At 44.9% G+C, this 22,559-nt stretch overlaps 1 protein-coding gene across 1 annotated transcript in view; it reads left to right on the top strand.

Moving 5' to 3' along the window:
- The window catches only part of SIRT1 (sirtuin 1), a 496,870-nt gene that overhangs the window by 403,129 nt on the left and 71,182 nt on the right, over window positions 1-22,559 (top strand). The gene's annotated exons all lie outside the window — the stretch shown is intronic.

Raw genomic sequence — 22,559 nt, forward strand, 5'->3', positions numbered from 1 at the left:
TTTTATAGAACATTTATATTCTTACACTCTATCACTCCTTCCTACACCCTTTTGTGGAAAAACAATTTAACAATGGAGTCTATGCCCATGTGCAGTATGACGGAGTCATCATTCAATCCTGTGACTCTGAAAAGACTTCTTCGAAGAAAAACTTGTAAAACTCTGAGCCCAACACTAGATGGCGGACGCAATGCATAGCATGTAAATCTGCAGCACTACATGCCACGAACAGATGTACACTGGGTAAGTGACATTTTCCATATTCATACACAATGGAAAGCGAATCAATAAAAATGCATCAAGGTAGGGCCTCCCAGATGCTTCATCTTTCTCATGCCAGCAAGACGATGACCCCGTTTGACTGCGAGAAAGATCTCCACCCTCACGGAAAATATATCAGGCATTAGACCTCTATAATCCTGACTGAGGTCTTGGAATCTGCCACTGTCGATATGGGTTGTTTAGATATTTTAAAACAAATGAGGAAGGAGCTTTCTGGAAAAGCTCCTCCTTCTCACGCAAGAAGTATTAAAAATGCTGCCTATTTTAGGTCCGGGTTGAAAGAAACAGGTTTAAACTAGCCAGATTCCCAAGGCGTCTCTCATAAGCCTAAGCCGTTCCCTTCTGTACCATAAACATCAGTCTAGCACATCCTTATTGTGTTGACTGACTAATTCCTCCATATTATGTCCTAACTCTTCGGCGATGCTGTGTCCTAGCTTTTCGGTGAGAAAGAACACGCAGAATGGAAAACACGTTGCATAACATGTTTGTACGGAAAACTACTCTTACCCTTAACATGGCAGTGAAGCTAAGGCTAAGCTGAATACAAAATGGAGTGTGTAAATGGTGATAACTAATGTGACTGACAGCTATGCCAAGTGCAAAGTGGTGCAACACAGTCAGTGGTCAACACACCAATATCACTACACCCCACTTCTGATTATATGCCAGGCAGTGATGTGGACTACTGTATATATATGGACCAGTATAGCCCGTTGTTCACTCCCTGCGAGGGGGCTTGAACAATCCGTCTTGTGGATAGTGCTACTTTGGGCCCTGTCATAAGAGGGGCTCTTTCTTCACTTTATTTCCTGAGTCAGTGCCCCCACTTTGATGCTGCATGCCTGTCCCTGGGTGGGTACTAAATCCAGTGCAGCTGACCCCTGGGTTCGCCTTCCTTATCTTTGCTCCCTGGGCGTGCATTTGCATTTGTGGAATCTGCATTTGATTATTCAAATTTAGGGACATTTACATTAGGATTCTGATTTCTCGGTCCTCTCAAATTTGGAAAAAGATTGTTCATCTGCACAACACCTTCCTGCACCATCAAAGGACTCTCCTGCTTCCGATGTCCAAGACTCCTGCAAGCATGACTAGGTAACACCTTCATTGCCTGCATATCACCTGGATTAACATAAGTGTTCAAATCAAAACGATTTTCATTTCCTCCACCATCACATCCTCATCCTCTCACCTGTCCCTGACCCAGAATCATTTGCATGTTTCCCTTTTGTTGTGGAATTTGTTACCTCCCTGATTGTGATGATGAAATCTGCATCACCATTGCCTTTTCTTTCAAACTTTTCTGCTTCATGTCAATTTAGTCACTGCAATATTTAGCAAACTGCAATACTTCATCAACCGCTTTTGCTTGCCAGCAAATCAAATGACTCTTAAGCATGTTACCAGTTTCAGGTCTCAATACCTGCACAAACCTGAACTCAAAATGAATCCTGTCTTTGGGAACAATTGTCTCTGTATCACTGCAATACTTAAATACCTGCAACCAGTTTCATAATATGCATCTATTAACTCCTTTGCTTCCTGAGCTGTCTTATTAATTCTCTGCCAATCAATATATTTAGGGGAAATTCTCATTTTAGAAACATTCAGTCACTTTATAATAGCTTGTCATTACTTCAGGAGACTGTGCACCTGTAACTGGATCTCGTCGAAGCTCTCTTGTCAGCCAGTCAACACTCCTCTTAAATTCAATCCATAAATCAGCTTGGACCGCTATTTCTAAGAGCATTTAAATCTTCTACCAAACATTTTGCAAGTTTATTAAACTTGTCCGTCTGCTGATACCATTCCACTGCCTTCTCTCTCAAAACCAGGTAATCATTTGTGAATGAAAAAATATCACTTTTGCTCCAAGGGACATGAACATAGTTCCCTCCAGGAATTTCTCTCTCAATATTTTTACTGGACAATCAGTCTGCTGAGTGTTAGAGTTCGAAGTTGCAGACTCTTTTCTTCTGCTCTTTTCTTTACACATCCGCCTTCCCATTTATCTATTGCTCCCTGTTTTTTAAATCATTGGATTAATTCTATAATATGAATTTTCATTACAGGCGATCTCATGTCTGCAATGTTTTTTTAATCAAATTCTAATCTGTAACTCCTCTTCAACGGTTTGGATTTCTCAATTTCCACTTCATATTTTTCTGCAAGTTCTGATAATTTCTGATGTGCCAATCCTGCTCTGTTTGTGACATCTTTACACATAAAACGTAACTCATCTTCATTGTGAGTCAATCCTAATTGAGTGTTCCCTTAATCATTTCATATAATTCTAATTTTAATCTTGACAGATTCAGTGTTCTTTCCCCTTCAGCAACTGTTTTCATTGCTGATTCTCAACTCACTTTCACAAATCCCTTCTGTTAATTGCTGAGTTGTCAAGCCTTGTAAAGAAACATTATTCACATTAGGCACGCATTGTGGAGTATTACATGGCTGACCTATCAGTCTTTCGGGTGACACTAGAATCGAATTTGGATTTGGTGTCTAAAAAAAGTTTGTGAAATCCTAGGATAAGTTAAGCCAATAAGCAGACCTGTTTTGTAAAAAATCTGATTTTTTGGAGACGTAACTTCTGCAGTAGCATTGAGTTTCTCCATACCTGCATTTGAATTAAAATGTGAAAACATTGTGGCATTAACTGAATTAAGAATCTGCATATTGCTCTCAGTAGTTCCCTGTGCATACAACGGAACAACTGGACCAATTATGACAGGACCCGTTAATACTTATGGACTTGAAGTATTCTGATTTTTTTCAGTAAATCATTCCAGAACTCTGACCCTTAAATACTGAGGAACTCAATTGTGATATTGTTACTGGGGTACAGTATACATTGCCATTGTTTGAGCTTGACTAATAGCTGGTACACAAGTTACTGAACTAGATATAGACTCCACCTGGACCATCATTGGTTTCTGAATAATCTGTGGTGCCACCAGAACTCTAATACTCTGTGCAGAACTAACAGCAGGAACTGTAGAATATATTGCAGGCTGAGCTACAGTTTGAATCACAGGAGCTTGAGTTACTGTAATAGTAGGAACATTAGTTGCGACCTGTACTTGACACTCTGCCACCACAACTGAAGGTGCACTTGGACTAGCACTAGCACCCTGACATTCTTCTGCTTCATATGGTGGAGGACGACTTCTCAATAATTGTTATAAATTCATCCTCTGAATCGCTATCATCATCAGCTTTATCTGACCTAGACTCATTTAATTCTGATTTTTTTTTCTGTCTTTGGTCTGCTACTGTCCCCTTTCGCTCGTAATATTGCAGGAAACATTCCAATACCTTGTAAGGTTTCTGTTCTCCAAAACTTCTGCTCACTATCCCATTTGTCTTCTAGCAATGTTTTCTTAGCTTTTCTCATTTGTCTCTCAAACTTTAATTTCTCTTGACTGACTACTGACTCCCAAATAGCTAAGGCTTTGAATTGTGCTGGTCTCAGAAGGGGCTTTAGTTCATAAAGTACTCGTCTCAGTGTTTCTAAGATGTTCATATTAAAACTCCCATGAGCAGGGAAAGCTAAGCTCTCATCCTTCGCTGATATTTTGCACCACTGTTTTGACCAAATACACACTGATGGACATTTCTCTTCAGTTACTACGTATACGGGCATACCTTCTTGGGGGGGGGGGGGGGGGGGGGCAATTTCTCCTATTCTAACCGGAATTAAAGCATCTGGTTTTAGCGTGCTTTTTCATACTTTTGAATTTGTAATTTTTACATTTGAGTAGGGCTTAAACTACAAATTAAATTTAAAAAAATAAGTATTTCAATCCCCAAATCCGTTTCACTTGCTATTCTCAACCAGAAGCTGTTCACGGTTGTCCACCAAGCCCGTCAATCCGTGCACGGCTCCTTTCACCAACCAGCCAATCCCAGCACTGACCCAGTGACGTCACACTCGCTCACACAGCAGCTGACAAAGCCTCGGGTACCAAGGGCCCTGATGCCAGGGAAGGTCGCTAAGGGCTGCAGCATGTCTTATGCCACCCTAGGAACCCTTCACTCAGCACATGCACACTGCTTCACAGCTTGTGTGCGCTGGTGGGGAGAAAATGACTAAATCGACATGGCACTCCCCTCAGAATGCCATGCCAACCTCACACTGCCTGTGGCATAGGTAAGTCACCCCTCTAGCAGGCCTTACAGCCCTAAGGCAGGGTGCCTTATACCACAGGTGTGGGCATATATGCATGAGCACAATGCCCCTACAGTGTCTAAACAAAACCTTAGACATTGTAAGTGCACGGTGGCCATAAGAGTACATGGTCTGGGATTTTGTCAAACACAAACTCCACAGTTCCATAATGGCTACACTGAAAACTGGGAAGTTTGGTATCAAACTTCTCAGCACAATAAATGCACACTGATGCCAGTGTGCAATTTATTGAAATACACCCAGAGGGCATCTTAGATATGTCCCCTGAAAACATACCTGACTTCTAGTGTAGGCTGACCAGTTTCTGCCAGTCTGCCACACACCAGACATGTTGCTGGCCACATTGGGAGAGTGCCTTTGTCACTCTGTGGCCAGGAACAAAGCCTGTACTGGGTGGAGGTGCTTCTCACCTCACCCTGCAGGGATTGCAACACCTGGCGGTGAGCCTCAAATGCTCACCCCTTTTGTTAGAGCGCCCCAGGGCATCCCTGCTAGTGGAGATGCCCGCCCCTCCGGCCACTGCCCCCACTTTTGGCGGCAAGCCAGGAGGAGAGAATGAGAAAAACAAGGAGGTGACCCCAGCCTTGAGAAATCCTCCATCTTGAGTTTGGAGAATTCCCCCAATAGGATTAAGGATGTGCCCCCCTCCCCACAGGGAGGAGGCACAAAGAGGGTGTAGCCACCCTCAAGGACAGTAGCCATTGGCGACTGCCCTCCCAGACCTAAACACACCCCTAAATTCAGTATTTAGGGGCTCCCCAGATCCCTGGAAATCAGATTCCTGCAACATGAAGAAAGAAAGACTGCTGACCTACAAGCCTGCAGAGAAGGAGGAAGACAACTAATTTGGCCCCAGCTCTCCCAACCTGCTCCAGCGACTCATCCGACAGGGACCAGCAACCTCTGAAGCCTCTGAGGACTGCCCTGACCCCCAGGACCAAGAAACTCCCGTGAGCAGCGGCCCTGCTGAACCATCTGCAACAAACTTGCAACTTTTCAACAACTGTAAAGACTTCACATTTCCTGCTGGAAGCGTGAGACTTCCCACTCTGCACCAGACGCCCTGCAGAAAAACCAACACCTTAACCCAGCAGCTGCGAGCCCGTGAGTAACCAGAGACGAACCCCCCCCCCCCCCCCTTCCCCCCCAAGCCTGGTGCCTGCCTGCATCGTTGAAGTGACCGCCGGGTCCCTCAATTGTTTTCAATCTAAAACCCGACGACTTTTTGCACACTGCACCCGGCCACCCCTGTGCCGCTGAGGGTGTACTTTCTGTGACTTCTTGTGTTCTCCCCCCGCCCCCGCGCTGGTGCTCTACAAACCCCCCTGGTCTGCACCCGTGGACGCAAGTACTTACCTGCTGGCAGACTGGAACTGGAGCACCCCTGTTCCCCATAGGCGCCTATGTGTTTTGGCCACCACTTTGACCTCTGCACCTGACCGGCCCTGAGTGCTGGTGTGGTAACTTTGGGGTTGCCCTGAACCCCCAACGGTGGGCTGCCTATGCCCCAAACTTGAGACTTGTAAGTGTTTTACTTACCTCCAAAACTAACCTTTACTTACCTCCCCCAGGAACTGTTGATTTTTGCAGTGTCCACTTTGAAAATAGCTTATTACCATTTTTACAAAGACTGTACATGATATTGTTTTCATTCAAAGTTCCTAAAGTATTTAAGTGAAGTACCTTACATCTAAAGTATTAACAGTAAATCTTGAACCTGTGGTTCTTAAAATAAACTAAGAAAATATATTTTTCAATATAAAAACCTATTGGCCTGGAATAAGTCATTGAGTGTGTGCTCCTCATTTATTGCCTGTGAGTACAACAAATGCGTAACACTACCCTCTGATAAGCCGACTGCTTGACCACACTACCACAAAATAGAGCATTAGAATTATCTACTTTTGCCACTATCTTAGCTCTAAGGGGAACCCTTGGACTCTGTGCACACTATTCCTTACTTTGAAATAGTATATACAGAGCCAACTTCCTACATAAGGGCAACAAGCTTCTGGCATGGCTGGAAAGGAGAGATCAGGAGAGGTCCTGGGTGCTAGAGATAGATGATAATGTGGAAAGTCTCCACTGAGAAAGTCCGACCATTTCAAACATATTCGCTGACTACTATGAGGACCTATATAAACCGGCCACCTCCATGGGAGATACTGATTGTATGGAACTCTTGCAGGACATCCGCTTAAGTGAGTTAGAGGAGGTATCAAGAGTGGTTCCTGAGGAAGATATAACTGTGGAAGAGAAAGCAAGCTTGGTGTGGGCTTCAGTCGGGGAAAGCCATGGTCCCAAATGGGCTAACGATAACAATGTACAAAGCTATGGCCACCGACGTAGCCCATCTAGAGGCCATGTTGCAGGCTGCATTACAGGACGGCATCCTCCCAGAGGACCAACGCAGGGCCACCATAGTCTTAATACACAAAGCAGGGAAACCACAAACAAGGTGCAGCTCTTATAGACCAATCTCCCTATTAAATGAGGAAACCAAAACCTTTAAAGTCTTAGCTAATAGGCTCCAGGCAGTTATAACATCACTGATCAGTCTGGCTTTATGCCTTGCAGGGGAACGAGATTCGGCCTTTCGGAGACTATGGAGCACTTCACATGAAAGTAGTCCGACTCCGAGGAGGCGGTCCTCATGGCGCTAGGCACCACAACGGCCTTTGATAGTACTGCATGGCCCTATCTATTCACCACACTTCACAAAATGGGTTTCGGACCTAAATTTTGCAGCTGGATGCGCCTTCTTTACCGTTCACCTATGGCAACGTGTCCAAGTGAATGGTATGATATCTCGGGTGGTCACGCTACATAGGGGAACCAGACAGGGCTGCCCTCCTCTCCCCCCATGATATTCTCTCTGGCTACATAGCCCCTGACTGCACCAGGATCCCCTGATATATGGGATACCATGGTGTGGCGAACGGGAGGAGGAGTGTCCCTATGACATTATTGTACCTCATGCGGTCTTCTCGCTCTTGATAGTTTTGCACATTTTCCAGACATTTGGCGACTATTCTGGCTACTGCATAAATTGGTCCAAATCAGTGCTTTTCCCACTGATCGGGACCCCACCGCGACTCCTGTGGCACAGTGAGATACCAGTGGTGCAGGATAGCTTCAAATAGTTAGGGATACATATCACAAGGGACCCCAAGAAATTTCTAGACTGTAACCTCATCCCACGAACAGAGCGACTTAAAACCGACACCTCACACTGGCGATCTTTGCCTCCGTCACTCATGGGCAAAGCGGCCCTGTTTAAAATGATTTCTCTCTCCCACCTACTGTAGGTCCTGCAAAACACACCCTACCAAATCCCTCAAAATCTATTTCAGCAAATAGATCAAGCACTTAGGCTTCTCCTATGGGACAGCAGGGCCCCACGCATTGCACTTCACAACCTACAATAGGGAGTTCGCACTCCCGGACATCTCTATTTACTATTGGGCCTCACAACTGGCGTTAATAAATGATTGAGTGTTTGCCGACAGGAACAAGCCAGCTTATCGAGTAGACAGGTCACAAATGGGAAGGAGAGATTACTTAACAGTGTTATGAAGGCACAAAGTAGAGAAGACACTTCCAATTCACACGAGGACAGTGGCGGGGGTCTGGAGGGAAGTCACTAGTGTCCTAAACTCACGAAGCACATTAACAGAGTAAACCCCCATTGGGATAATGACCTCCTACGAGAGGTGGGTAATTTGGAGGGTTTCGCCAAGTGGGAAATACTGGGTACTGAGTGCTTGGGAGACATTTGGAGAGACCAAGCGTACGTTTCCTTTGAAGTCCTCGAGGCCGAATATGGCATGGGACACTCGGAACGTTATAAATATCTACAGTTGGGCCATGCTTTGCGGTGTCACATCAGGGAGGGGGAACAATTGACATCCGCCACTCCTTTAGTGTATAGGCTCCTCACAGAACATTTACCAGAAAAAAGAAAAAAACATCTAATATACAGAAAACTTCTGAACAATGCCCCAGACATACTGGGACCCCTCAGAGAAGTGTGCGTCAGAGACCTGAGAGCCTTAACAGAGGAGGATTGGCAAAAGGCACTGCAGAGCCAAAGGGAAGTTGCTATCCAAGCAAGATTTAGGCTGATACAGTTAAAGCTCCTACACAGAGCATATACTGCTCTAGAACCCTGCTCCATAAAATTCATAAAGCAGATACACCTACCTGCCTCCGGGTTGCGAGCATATGGGTAGATTTTTTTCACATCCTTTGGGCAGATATCACTGTGCGAGTCAAGCAGGTCACCAGCACCATGTATCCAAAAAGTGGATTCTATTACATATGACAGAGAATGAGCCGATTCCCAGACATGTTAGGACATGGGCGATGATAGCATTTGGGGTAGCCAAGTGTAACAATGCGAGGCTATGGGGGGGGGGGGGGTCACCCAGCCCCACCAATGGGAGTCAGACTTTGACTGGCGCCAGCGAACTGAGAAAGTGGTGTATCAGAGCCGGGGATTCCCTAATAAATGGAAGAAAATATAGGGACCATGGAATACGGCAGGGAGAACATATGTCCTGAATGGTAGCATCCATACCCACTGGGGTTAGAGGGGGGAAGTTAGAGAATGTAAGATCTGCATTGAAGTAAAAGTGCTTGGGCCCTGAGCTTTTGGTGTGGTAACTTTGGGGTTGCCTTGAACCCCCAACAGTGGGCTGCCTATGCCCCAAACTTGAGACTTGTAACTGTTTTACTTACCTCCAAAACTAACCTTTACTTAACTCCCCCTGGAACTGTTGATTTTTGCACTGTCCACTTTGAAAACAGCTTATTGCCATTTTTACAAAGACTGTATATGATATTGCTTTTATTCAAAGTTCCTAAAGTATCTAAGTGAAGTACCTTACATTAAAAGTGTTTACTGCAAATCTTGAACCTGTGGTTCTTAAAATAAACTAAAAAGATTATTTTCAATATAAAAACCTATTGGCCTAGAGTAAGTTTGTGAGTGTGTGTTCCTCATTTATTGCCTGTGTGTGTACAACAAATGCTTAACACTACCCTCTGATAAGCCTACTGCTCGACCACACTATCACAAATTAGAGCATTAGAATTATCTACTTTTGCCACTATCTTACCTCTAAGGGGAGAACCCTTGGACTCTGCATTTGATTTCTTACTTTGTAATAGTATATACAGAGCCAACTTCCTACAGTGACCTATGTCCAGTACACACATAAAATGATGTCCCAGCACTCACGAAGCCCAGGAACATGGAGCTGGAATTCATGGGGGCACCTCTGCTAGTGCAGGGGTGCCCTAACACACAGGTAGTTGCAGCCTGCCCTCTGTTAGGAGGTTAGGAGGGCCTGTCATAGGGGTGACATACAGTGACTTGGTAGTGAAAGGGTGCATGTACCCTTTCATGCAGGCTGCAATGGCAGGCCTGCAGAGCACTTTGCATGGGCTCCCATTGGGTGGCATGATACATGCTGCAGTCCATAGGGATCCACTGTACCCCAATGCCCTGGGTTATTATTTAGGTGTATAGCCCCTGCAACTAACGAATATAGTAGGAAATGACCCTGGGGTAAGCCAAAGTCTGTTTTTAGATCTTCTAAGGGGAGTAGTACAGAGTCCCAGTAGAGGGTGCCCACTGTGGTGATTCCAGGTTTCACCCATTCCTGAAGCCCCCTCCAGTCACTGCCATGGGGGTGAAAATGTAGGAGCCCAGATGGAGGTCTGGGTAATATGGGACATGTGTGGTTGTTTTCTGTAGACAGTGGGTCCAGCACTTCTGAATAACCATGAACTCTCTACAGCTAGCTTTTGCGGCATGTCTGACTCGCAGCAGGGTTCGTGTGACATTTTCCAATGGTGAGAGGGTGGGGGTCTGTCACGTGTTTGTCAGCCCACCATCCACTGTGTGAACCACTGTAATTGGGCAGCCAAATAGAAGGATTAAAAATCTGGGACTGCAGCTCTCCCTGCATAGCAGGGTGTTATGTGGCCAGGGCAACGTGGCGGTGTCCAGTACCCCTGAGGAAAGATGTTTTAATGGAGTTATGTTCTATGAAGAATGATCTGGGTATCCAGATGGGAAGTGTTACAAAGAAGTACAGGAATCTAGGTAGTACTATCATTTTTAGGACGGTTACGCCACCCACCACCGAGAGGGACCCACCACCGAGAGGGGAGGTGTTTTCCAAATTCTAAGTGCGTTTTCAACCTCTTAGTGGCAAGACGCACGTTCCCCTTTAAACCATATGACATTCATTATGATAGACCTTGTGTCCCAGGTAAGAGAGGCAGTGTGGTTCCCAAATGAGCTGGCCCAATGTTTCAGTGGGTGGGGGTGTTATCTTCTGCCACTGGAAAAAGGAGGGTTTTTTGCCAGTTCACTTTTTAATCCTGCATACTCTCCCAAAGCTTTCTAGCATTGCTCTGGCCCCCGGCAAAGTCTCTCTCTTCCCTCCCCCCCCCCCCCCCCTCTGTGTTACGGAAGAACAGTAGGGTCATCAGCGTAGAGCGTGATCCTCTGGGTTATGGGGCCCTTCCTAAGGCCTCCATAAGTGGCACCAGATCATGCCATCTGCGCAAGGGGCTCCACAGCAATCACAAGAGTTGAGGAGAGAGCAGACACCCTTGTCTGGTGCCCCTCTAGACTGCCAAGCTGTCTGAGATCAGTCGCCCCGTATGGATACCAAACTTTCCAGTATTCAGGGTAGCCATTATGGAGCTGTGGAGTTCGTTTATGACAAACTCCCCTGGCCATATACTTGATATGGCCACAACTGTACTTACAATTTCTAAGAATAGACTTAGACACTGTAGGGGCATATTGCTCATGCAGCTATGCCCTCACCTGTGGTATAGTGCACCCTGCCTTAGGGTTGTAAGGCCTGCTAGAGGGGTGACTTACCTATGCCACAGGCAGTATTTTGTGTGCATGGCACCCTCGGGGATGCCATTTCGACTTTGCCCTTTTCTCCCCACCAACACACACAATATGCAATGGCAGTGTGCATGTGTTAGGTGAGGGGTCCTTAAGGGTGGCCAACACATGCTGCAGCCCTTAGAGACCTTCCCTGGTCACAGGGCCCCTGGTACCACTGGTACCTTTTACAAGGGACTTATCTTTGTGCCAGGGGTGTGCCAGTTGTGGAAAACAATGGTACATTTTAGGTGAAAGAACACTGGTGCTGGGGCCTGGTTAGCTGGGTCCCAGCACACTTCAGTCAAGTAAGTATCAGGCAAAAAGTGTGGTGTGTGTGTGTGGGGGGGGGGGGGGGGTGTAACTGCAACAGGGAGCCATTTCCTTACAAGGTGAAAAAAACAGCCATTTTTTTTTCCACGTTTTACTCTAACTTTTTCCAGCAATGTCATATTTTTTAAAGCAATATACCGTTGTAGGAAAGTACCATCTTACCTGGCATGTTACCCCCATATTTCACTGTATATATGTTGTTTTAGTTGTATGAGTCACTAGGACCCTGCCAGCCAGGGCCCCAGTGCTCATAAGTATGCCCTATATGTGTTACCTGTGTTATGACTGTCTCACTGAGGCTCTGCTAACCAGAACCTCAGTGGTTATGCTCTCTCATTTCTTTCTAAATTGTCACTAACAGGCTAGTGACCAATTTCACCAATTTACATTGGCATACTGGAACACCCTTATAATTCCCTAGTATATGGTACTGAGGTACCCAGGGTATTGGGGTTCCAGGAGATCCCTTTGGGCTTCAGCATTTCTTTTGCCACCCATAGGGAGCTCTGACAATTCTTACACAGGCCTGCCATTGCAGCCTGAGTGAAATAACGTCCACGTTATTTCACAGCCATTTACCACTGCACCTTAAGTAACATATAAGTCACCTTTATGTCTAACCTTTACCTGGTAAAGGTTGGGTGCTAAGTTACTTAGTGTGTGGGCACCCTGGCACTAGCCAAGGTGCCCCCACTTTGTTCAGGGCAAAGTCCCCGGACTTTGTGAGTGCGGGGACACCATTACACGCGTGCACTATACAAATGTCACTACATATGTATAACGTCACAATGGTACCTCCGAACATGGCCATGTAACATGTCTAAGATCATGGAATTGTCACCCCAATGCCATTCTGGCATTGGGGGAGACAATTCCATGATCCCCCGAGTCTCTAACACAGACCCGGGGTACTGGCAAACTACCTTTGCCGGGGTTTCAATGCAGCTGCTGCTGCCAACCCCTCAGACAGGTTTCTGCCCTCCTGGAGTCCAGCCAGGCTTGGCCCAGGAAGGCAGAGACAAAGGACTTCCTCAGAGAGAGGGTGTTACACCCTCTCCCTTTGGAAAAAGGTGTCAGGGCTGGGGAGGAGTAGCCTCCCCCAGCCTCTGGAAATGCTTTGATGGGCACAGATGGTGCCCATCTCTGCATAAGCCAGTCTACACCGGTTCAGGGATCCCCCAGCCCTGCTCTGGCGCGAAACTGGACAAAGGAAAGGGGAGTGACCATTCCCCTGACCTGCACCTCCCCTGGGAGGTGCCCAGAGCTCCTCCAGTGTGCTCCAGACCTCTGCCATCTTGGAAACAGAGGTGCTGCAGGCACACTGGACTGCTGAGTGGCCAGTGCCAGCAGGTGACGTCAGAGACTCCTTCGGATAGGCTCTTACCTGTGTTGATAGCCTATCCTCCTTCCTAAGTAGCCAAACCTCCTTTTCTGTCTATTTAGGGTCTCTGCTTTGGGGAATTCTTTAGATAACGAATGCAAGAGCTCATCAGAGTTCCTCTGCATCTCTCTCTTCACCTTCTGCCATGGAATCGACCGCTGACTGCTCTGGAAGCCTGCAAAACTGTAACAAAGTAGCAAAGACGACTACTGCAACCTTGTATCGCTGATCCGGCTGCCTTCTCAACTGTTTTCCTGGTGGTGCTTGGTGTGGGGGTAATCTGCCTCCTCTCTGCACTAGAAGCTCCGAAGAAATCTCCCGTGGGTCGACGGAATCTTCCCCCTGCAACCGCAGGCACCAAAAGACTGCATCACCGGTCCCTCTGGGTCCCCTCTCAGCCTGACAAGCGTGGTCCCTGGAACTCAGCAACTCTGTCCAAGTGACTCCCACAGTCCAGTGACTCTTCAGTCCAAGTTTGGTGGCGGTAAGTCCTTGCCTCCCCACGCTAGACTGCATTGCTGGGTACCGCGTGATTTGCAGCTGCTCCGGCTCCTGTGCACTCTTCCAGGATTTCCGTTGTGCACAGCCAAGCCTGGGTCCCTGACACTCTAACCTGCAGTGCACAACCTCCTGAGTTGTCCTCCGGCGTCGTGGGACCTTCTTTTGTGACTTCGGGTGAGCTCCGGTTAACTCTTCTTCGTAGTGCCTGTTTCGGCACTTCTGCGGGTGCTGCTTGCTTCTGAGTGGGCTCTTTGTCTTGCTGGACGCCCCCTCTGTCTCCTCACGCAATTGGCGACATCCTGGTCCCTCCTGGGCCACAGCAGCATCCAAAAACCCTAACCGCGACCCTTGCAGCTAGCAAGGCTTGTTTGCGGTCCTTCTGCACGGAAACACCTCTGCAAGCTGCTTCACAACGTGGGACATCCATCGTCCAAAGGGGAAGTTCCTAGTCCTCTTCTTTCTTGCAGAATCCACAGCTTCTACCATCCGGTGGCAGCTTCTTTGCACCCACAGCTGGCATTTCCTGGGCATCTGCCCACTCCCGACTTGATCGTGACTCTTGGACTTGGTCCCCTTGTTCCACAGGTACTCTCGTCCGGAAATCCATTGTTGTTGCATTGCTGGTGTTGGTCTTCCTTGCAGAATTCCCCTATCACGACTTCTGTGCTCTCTGGGGAACTTAGGTGCACTTTGCACCCACTTTTCAGGGTCTTGGGGTGGGCTATTTTTCTAACCCTCACTGTTTTCTTACAGTCCCAGCAACCCTCTACAAGCTCACATAGGTTTGGGGTCCATTTGTGGTTCGCATTCCACTTCTAGAGTATATGGTTTGTGTTGCCCCTATACCTATGTGCTCTCATTGCAATCTATTGTGACTGTACATTGCTTGCATTGCTTTCTATTGCTATTACTGCATAATTTTGGTATTGTGTACATATATCTTGTGTATATTTGCTATCCTCATACTGAGGGTACTCAGAGAGATACTTTTGGCATATTGTCATAAAAATAAAGTGCCTTTATTTTTAGTATATCTGTGTATTGTGTTTTCTTATGATAAGGTGCATATGACACCAGTGGTATAGTAGGAGCTTTACACGTCTCCTAGTTCAGCCTAAGCTGCTCTGCTAAGCTACCTTTTCTATCAGCCTAAGCTGCTAGACACCTCTTCTACACTAATAAGGGATAACTGGACCTGGTGCAGAGTGTAAGTACCCCTTGGTACCAATACAATCCAGGCCAGCCTCCTACAACCGTTACGTCTGCTGGACTCTTCTGGTTGCGGGGATATGTAGGGCTTGTAGGTTCATCAAGATCCCTAGCTACCCAGAGCCAATAAATGAGCTGTACTTTGCAATGGGTTTTCATTCTGTACTGGGTATACAGCAAATCATTTGCTAAAATATAGAGAGTGAAAAATAGGTATCAAGAAAACCTTTATATTTCAAAAATGGACACAAGATAAGGTGTTGAGAATCAGTGGTTATTTGCACATCTCTGGATTCCGGGGTGCCCATACTAGCATATGAATTATAGGGCATTTATACAAGTAGAAATCTTGTTTACACACTTACAATTGGAAGGAAAAAATGTAGAGAAAGACAAGGGACAATAACACTTGTTTTGCTATTCTGTGTTCCCCCAAGTCTCCCGATGGTAGCTCACTTGCGTAGGTAGGACTAATGCTCGCGACAGGAAACTCAACATGAACACATCACATTTTTACATTGAAATCTGATGTGTTTTTTGCAAAGTGCCAAGCAGTAGATTTTGGCCTCAAACTCAGCCGGCACCTAGGGAAACCTACCAAACCTGTGCATTTTTAAAAAATAGACACCTAGTGGAATCCAAGATGGGGTGACTGTTACCCAGAAACCTTTGCAAACCTAAATTTGGCCAAAAAAAAACACCTTTTCTTCGCATTTTGGTGACTGAGAGGAGCCACAAATTTCCTTCCACCTAGCGTTCCCCTCAGTCTCACTGTAAAAATATTACCTCACTTGTGTAGGTGGGCAAGTGCCTGTGGCAGGGAAGAGCCAGAAACATGTCGAAATTGAGGGGGAGCCAAAGCGGGTCCAAAAGGGCAGTTTGAAAAAAATCACTTTTAGGCTGACGAGTGGAGCAGAATTTTTATTGGTATAGATGACAGTGCTGGGTGGTAGGAATTTTGTGGGTAACTGCAGATTCCGGAAGGTTCCATCACAAAAATGTGGGGAAAATTTGTGATTTTCAGCAAAGTTGGAGGTTTGCAGGGCATTGTTGGTAAGAAAATGGTGCGGGGTGCATGTGAAGCGCACCACCCTGGAATCACCCAGATGTTTAGTTTTTAGATGTGTCAGGGTCTAGTGGATTTTTCTACATGGCAGGGTCGCAAAGTCCAAAAAGTTCAGCCCTCCCCATTCCAAGTGGGACAATTTTGCGAGTTAGCCAGTCTCTCATGGCCCAAATGTAAAACCAAAACCCAAAATAATCAAATGTCGTCTTGCTTTCCATGGGATAAGATGTTTTAGTGTGCAGGGTAGAGGTGAAAGACTGTTATCCCCTTCAGTGGGGTGGGGGCATAACCAGGCCCATACTGTTTGGTAGCCACCGCCCCACAATTTTTTTTTTTATTTTTATTTTATTTTAATTCCCTGGCATCTAGTAGACTTTCTGCCCCACCTGGGGTGTGGATCGGGGGTAATTGCCCCTTCTGCCCACTGGTGGGCAGATCAACTTTGGCCCCATTTATTTGGGGTAGGGTTGTGGCCATAACCCCACCCTCTTATTTTGGAAAAAAAAATAGTCTATGGTGGCCTTTCTGCCCCCAATGGGCCTTCCAAAAATAGGCTGATCGCCCCCAAGCGTGGCAGATATGGCCAACAGTAATGTGCCCCCATGGGGAGAGACCCTTGCCCAAGGGGCTCCCTCCACCCCCACCCCCCAACACCTCCCACCTTCCCCCGCCCCCCCCCCCAAACAAAACACACACCAATCCCTGGAGCCTAAGTGGTTTCTGCCTCCCCACCCCAGGTGGCAGATCAGCCGAATATAAATAGGGCTATCTTCCCCCAAGGCGAGCGGAGATGGTCTAAAATATATGTGCCCCCCCCCCTTGGGGAGCGACCCTTGCCTGAAATTGATGCAAAAGAATAAAAATCCCAGGTGCCTAGTGGTTTCTAACCCCCTTGGGGGCAGATCGACCTAAAACAAAATAAGCCGATCTGCAGAAATGGCCTAAAATAAATTTGCCCACCACGACAACGACCCTTGCCTAAGGGGGCCGCTCCCCTTGCTTGAAATTGATGCAAAAAAAATAAAAATTCCTGGAGTCTCATGGTTTCTGCCCCCCTTGGGGGCAGATTGGCCTAACAAAAATTAGGCGAAATGGCCTAAATACAACTTGCCCCCCAGGGGAATGACCCTTGCCAACGGGGCTGCTCCTCTTATGTAAAAAAAAAAAAAAGAACAAATAAAATAAATTCCCTGGTGCTAGTGGTTTCTGCACATGGATTTTTAGATCTGGCTTGACGGTGCAACTGTCACTTGAAGTTATGAGATTACCAAAATAAAAAATCTGAGAACTACTGCAAGGGGTAGTTCATCCACTAGTAAGGTCCCTGGAAAATTGGATTTGACTGGATCAAGGTTTTGTGCTTTCACTAAAAAGTGCTTGTTATTACACTTTGTGGCTTGTGGTGAAGCTTATACTTGATACAGGCATGAGTTGGTTATGATGTGAAGCCAGTGTTTGACTAGAGGCCTGTTCTGTGTATAAAACATTATTATACAGGCACTAGGCTTAACATATTTATCATCAAACGCAAATGTTAAAGTCAGACATTAAAGTGTTTGTTGTTATTCTATATTAAAGCCTACTGATTGGTATTTTGTTCTAAGAAATCGCACAGATTATAACAGTTGGCAAGGTTTTGGGTGTTGGAGACCCTGTATGACAAACCATGGATGCAGCAGGTTTGCTCTGTGGTCATCCTTGTTAGGCCATTTTAGGAGAGACCGTATTCGCATAGCCAACTGTAATTTTGTATTCCTTTTAAGGTCTAGCATAAGCAATATGGCCTCTTGTGTACTTTTAGTATACTTGCTTCTGTTGACTTAAAACTATTTCATTTGTTTCAATTTAATTTAAAAATCCTTGCTTGCTAGTGGTCAGTCATGCCTCTTTGTCCCTCCATTTTCTCCTTGGGAGCAGGGACTAACTACTGTATAATTATACTTTGCCTTGTTCACCTGTTCTTTGGGGGACTTTTTTTTCTTGGTTCCCTGCTCCTGAGAATCAGTGTGCTACAATGCTGAACTCCGAGGCACTGTACATGCACCCTACTGCTTCATCCATAGCGCATAAATCGCACTTCCCCCACACAGTTTTCTTGCTTGTCCCACCACCCAATCACCCTCCTCCCTCTTGTTAACTCCTGTGTCACTGTGGCCGGTTGCCCAGTACCCATTTATTTTCTTTTGCCTTAATGACACAAAGGTATTGGAGAGCTTTATTATTATTATTATTTTTGAAGTTATATATAGCACAAACTTGATGCAAAGTTATTGCAGTGCTTTACGTGAACACTGGTTACATTACACAACACATTCATTTTAGGTAGCAAGGGGAGAATAAATGATTTGTCCAGAATCACATGATATTGAGCTGGAGTCGAGACACAAACCTTGTTACATAGCTCCGAAGTCGGCAGCTCTGGTCCTTACTCCAAATTGTCTCCGCTAGGGTTCTTTATGTGGTGCGTGTTGGGGCAGTCCAGAAATAACTCTTTTTATAAAGCCTTGGTAGTAGTTCTGCAATTTGATGTTGATACAAAGCAGGTGCTATGCTTAACAAAATCTCTATAATTCATTTGCATTGACCTTGCAGTGATGAAGAGGTAAAAAAGCTATATCAGGATTGTAATCTGTGACATTCTCAGTCTGTCAAGACCTCTGCAGTGTGTTCATTAACCAACTGACTTGAGTAGAGCTCAACACTCGGCGATAGCATATGTCCTTGATAACCTCTGAGTGGTCACCAATCAAGCACATAGGTTAGTTCTGGGCAAGAGTATGGCGAAAGGTGTTGTCTCCAGAATGGTGGAAAAGGAATTGACTCCAGACCCAAGAACTTATAGGCCTCAAGCTTGATAGCAAAAACATCTAGCCTTTGGATGTAAATTGGGCCTCTTCAAATAGTTCATTTAGTAGGGATAGCCATATTCCTAACCCTGTAGTGCAAATAATCTAACACAAGGGTGTCACAGTGAGAGGAGCAGCGTATCATAGGGCACAAAAGTGGAGCAGACGCCATCCCTTCCTCCTCTCAAATTTCACTGTTGTCATGGCTTTGAGGACAGTCCCCTCACAGCTACTGTAACCTTCCAGATGCCACTTCTGGAAGCGCTCAAATAGCACTGCTTCCTGTTTGAAGAGGCACCACCTCGAATACCCCTGACAGTTTGTCACAGGTGCAGAGAACTTCCCCATCACCCTCAGGACTCCTGTGTATAATCATCCACGCATTGTCTGTTGAAGGCCAGTAATGTTTAACCGGCTTTCCCCTCTTCCAACCCTCACTCAGTTCCCATGTGTCAGTTGATGTCAATTCTACACATTGTTTCTGATTGCTGTGGTTAACAAGTACATGGAAAATCAATGTCAAGAAAATATCTTTCTGACCCTATCAGGTGGCCCCTTTCTCACTCCTGGTCCTATGTGGGTTTGTGTGCTTCACCACACATCTCCGTATCCATAGGAATATAAATGTATTTGTTTACATGGGTAAACACCATAAGGAATACATCAGTCAATCCTGGACAGTAACAGTAAAGACTCAGTGAGCAGGAGTTTTTAAGCCGAACTGTTTCACAAACTGTGGCCACCAGGACCAGCCACTGCTTTTACTTGTGTAAACCAATTGTTCTGTTGTGACTGAAGTCAAACAGGCAGGATCCAAGAAAGGCATGCAGGGTTAACCACTGTGTAAGCAAGTTACATATAAATTACTTTTACATAATTTATCTTATGTGGATCTCAAGAAACTCTGGTATGGTTCTGAGCTCCCTTTGACTTCCTCAAAAAACATACTTTTGAATCCTTTTCTTAGTTCAAAAAAATGCCAATGAACCAGCCCTGTAGAATCCTCACTGGCCACCACTGGTTTAGGCGAAAAACACTCCTTCCAACCCAGGCTTCTTGCTCTACTCTGAGTGGTCCAGATGGCAAGGCCAAGAATTCAGATTTTGAGTAGCCACCCAAACCGAGAATTCTGACTTCAAAACCATCCGCCAGTGCACAAATTTAGGGGCCGAAAAGGCACTGTCAAGGCCCAGGAGATTCAGGTACAAGCATTTGTCCTACAGAGTTCAGTCCTAAGCGGAGGTCTGTTATTAAACTATTAACCCAAGGCAGTGTTTTAAATTACTACAGAGTACTAGCCCTTCTGTGTTTCCATTTAAAACACTGACCGAAGGTCTCAGATTTCGCACCTCTGGAACCTATCCTGTCAGCCCATCTACCACTGAAGCTCTGTTTCACCAATCTGCACACATTTGAAGGCTCCTGTTTAGTTAAGCTGCCTCTTGTTCTCTTTATATAAAATCAATGTTTTAAAAGGTAGGCTGGTATTGCCAATGTAGAGGAATAATTCCTTTATAAGTTTAACACACATAAATATATGTATGACACCTTATCTTTGCTCCTAATTCTTTGACCCCTTCATTCTCCTGGTTAAATGCCATATGGTGCCTCTTCGTGGCTTTTTTGGTGCTATAAAAGTTTAGGTAAACACTTGAAAGGTTTGCGTCTCTAGGTGACCACAGCTACTCTGTAAGAATGAGGCAAGAACACTCCCAAGATGGCAGCCTTGTTGTGTCCTCTCTCCTGCAGAAACAGGCCCTGGGAGGGTTGCTGGTGCACCTGGCATACATCCACTACACTCCAACCCAAAACACATAGGTAAAAGACATCGTCATATGCTACGTCATTAGCTCTAACTCTCACAGATGCAAGACCTATTGCATTGTAAATGCTTGTTATTTTATGACCGTGTCCAACAGTTGCTTTGTTGAAAAGTTAACTTTTGAAGCTGTTGACCACTAGTTCATTATATGGTGACAAGCTAGAGGACTGATTGGCATTGGACATAACCTATTATGTCTCATGTAATCTCACTGATTACTGTAGTAGACAAGGTTTCTGGAGTTGGCTCCCACTCTAGCATATCCTGGGGGCTTTATTGTGATGATTCTTGTTAGGCCCTTTTGAGAAGTTGTATATCATTTATTATATATTGATGAACAATTAGGCCCGTATTGAGTATGGAGTAAAGCCAATAGTAAAGGCTTCATATGTTCTTTGGATAAAGATAATGCAGATTTCAAAGGTTTGATCTGTTAATACGACACAAAGCAACTTAGCGTAATCTATTTATTGAGAAATGTATGTTTTATAGACAACATGCTTTTAAGAATGGATTGGTGTTACACATGGCTAAAGCCTATAGGCAGGTAATGTTTTATATATATATATAGGCCTGATTGTTTTTGATTATGAAAAGTTGCGATAAAGGCAGGAGGCCTGGTACACTGATTGGGAAAAGCATATGTTTAAGTCAAAAAGCATTTAAGGTTGGATTGGTATTACCCGGAATTAATGCCTATAGATAATTTGCTACATGGAATCTTAAATAGGCACAGGTTTTGGTTATCTCCTCTGACAATGTACGTTTATAGAAAATGTGCACTGTGAGAATCCCCGTTTAGCCCAGTTAGGAGCAAAAATGTTGCTTTGGCAACTGTAATTTTGTATGCATTTACAGTTCTATGACTGCATGTGTGATAGTTGCATTGTGGGGAAGTTTACACTCAGTACAGTATGCCTGAGTTGGCAACAGTGATAAGCGAATGATAATAGCAGTAGGGTTAATTAATGTGCATCAAAATGTTATGCCTGATACCGTAGGTCTGGCTGGTGTATTATGAAAAGATATTGCAAGGACAGCTGGCCCAGTTTATTGTGAAAAGCGTATGGTGAAACCAGTATGCCTTTAAGAATAACAGACTGTCACATTATTTTATAGTCTGCGGAAAAATATTTGGTTACATGTAATCTCACAGATTACCACAGTGGGCAAGGTTTTTAGTTTTGGTCACCCACTCTGACAAATCCAGGGCACAGGGTTTCACTGTGTTGATTCTGGTTAGGTTCCATTGAGAGGGGTTGTATATTGCTTTGCCAACTGAAAGTTTGTAATTTTACAACTGTATGCAGAATGGTTTCTAAACACTTCAGTAGGCCTGTGTTGTTCATAGTATTATAGTATTAACCCCTTGTTAAAGACACAACTGCAACCAGCACTATTTTGGCAGTTTCTAAAATATTATGAGAATACTCCCTCAACACTTCTGTTATAGAGCAAACATTATTAATAAATATGAGCAACCAAAACAAAATAATTGTGTATTAAAAGGCCTAACATAGAGAAATGTGTTAGAAAAATTAAATGTACATGTTTAAAATGTGTCTGGCATAGTGTCCGCCACCACAATTTCTATGTGAAATAATAAATGACTGAAAATATATTTTGACTAATACTAACTACATGTACTGACCCAAAATGATTAATAATAATGAACAAAACGAATGGTTTGAAATTATTATTAGAATTGGTTTATTCTTCATGTATTAGCATGAGTAAAATGGCCTATGTTTTAGTATTTTTCCAGAAGGACAGTGTTGAAATGTTATGCTGACTGTACTGAAATGCTTTTGCAAACATTGTTCACTTTGTACTTCCTTGTGATAAATATTGGTAGTAGTTTTAACAGTGGGCCTTAGTTTCTGGTAAAAAGTAATGCTAGCTAAATGTCATGTTCTGTGTTGTTTTTAACAATGTTTTAATTCTACGGAAACTGACAACCAGAGAGGAGGGTGAACAGGAGCCTATCTTGAAGAAGGAATAAAGA

The sequence above is a fragment of the Pleurodeles waltl genome, chromosome 6 (genome assembly GCF_031143425.1).
Source record: "Pleurodeles waltl isolate 20211129_DDA chromosome 6, aPleWal1.hap1.20221129, whole genome shotgun sequence".
Lineage (NCBI taxonomy): Eukaryota > Metazoa > Chordata > Amphibia > Caudata > Salamandridae > Pleurodeles > Pleurodeles waltl.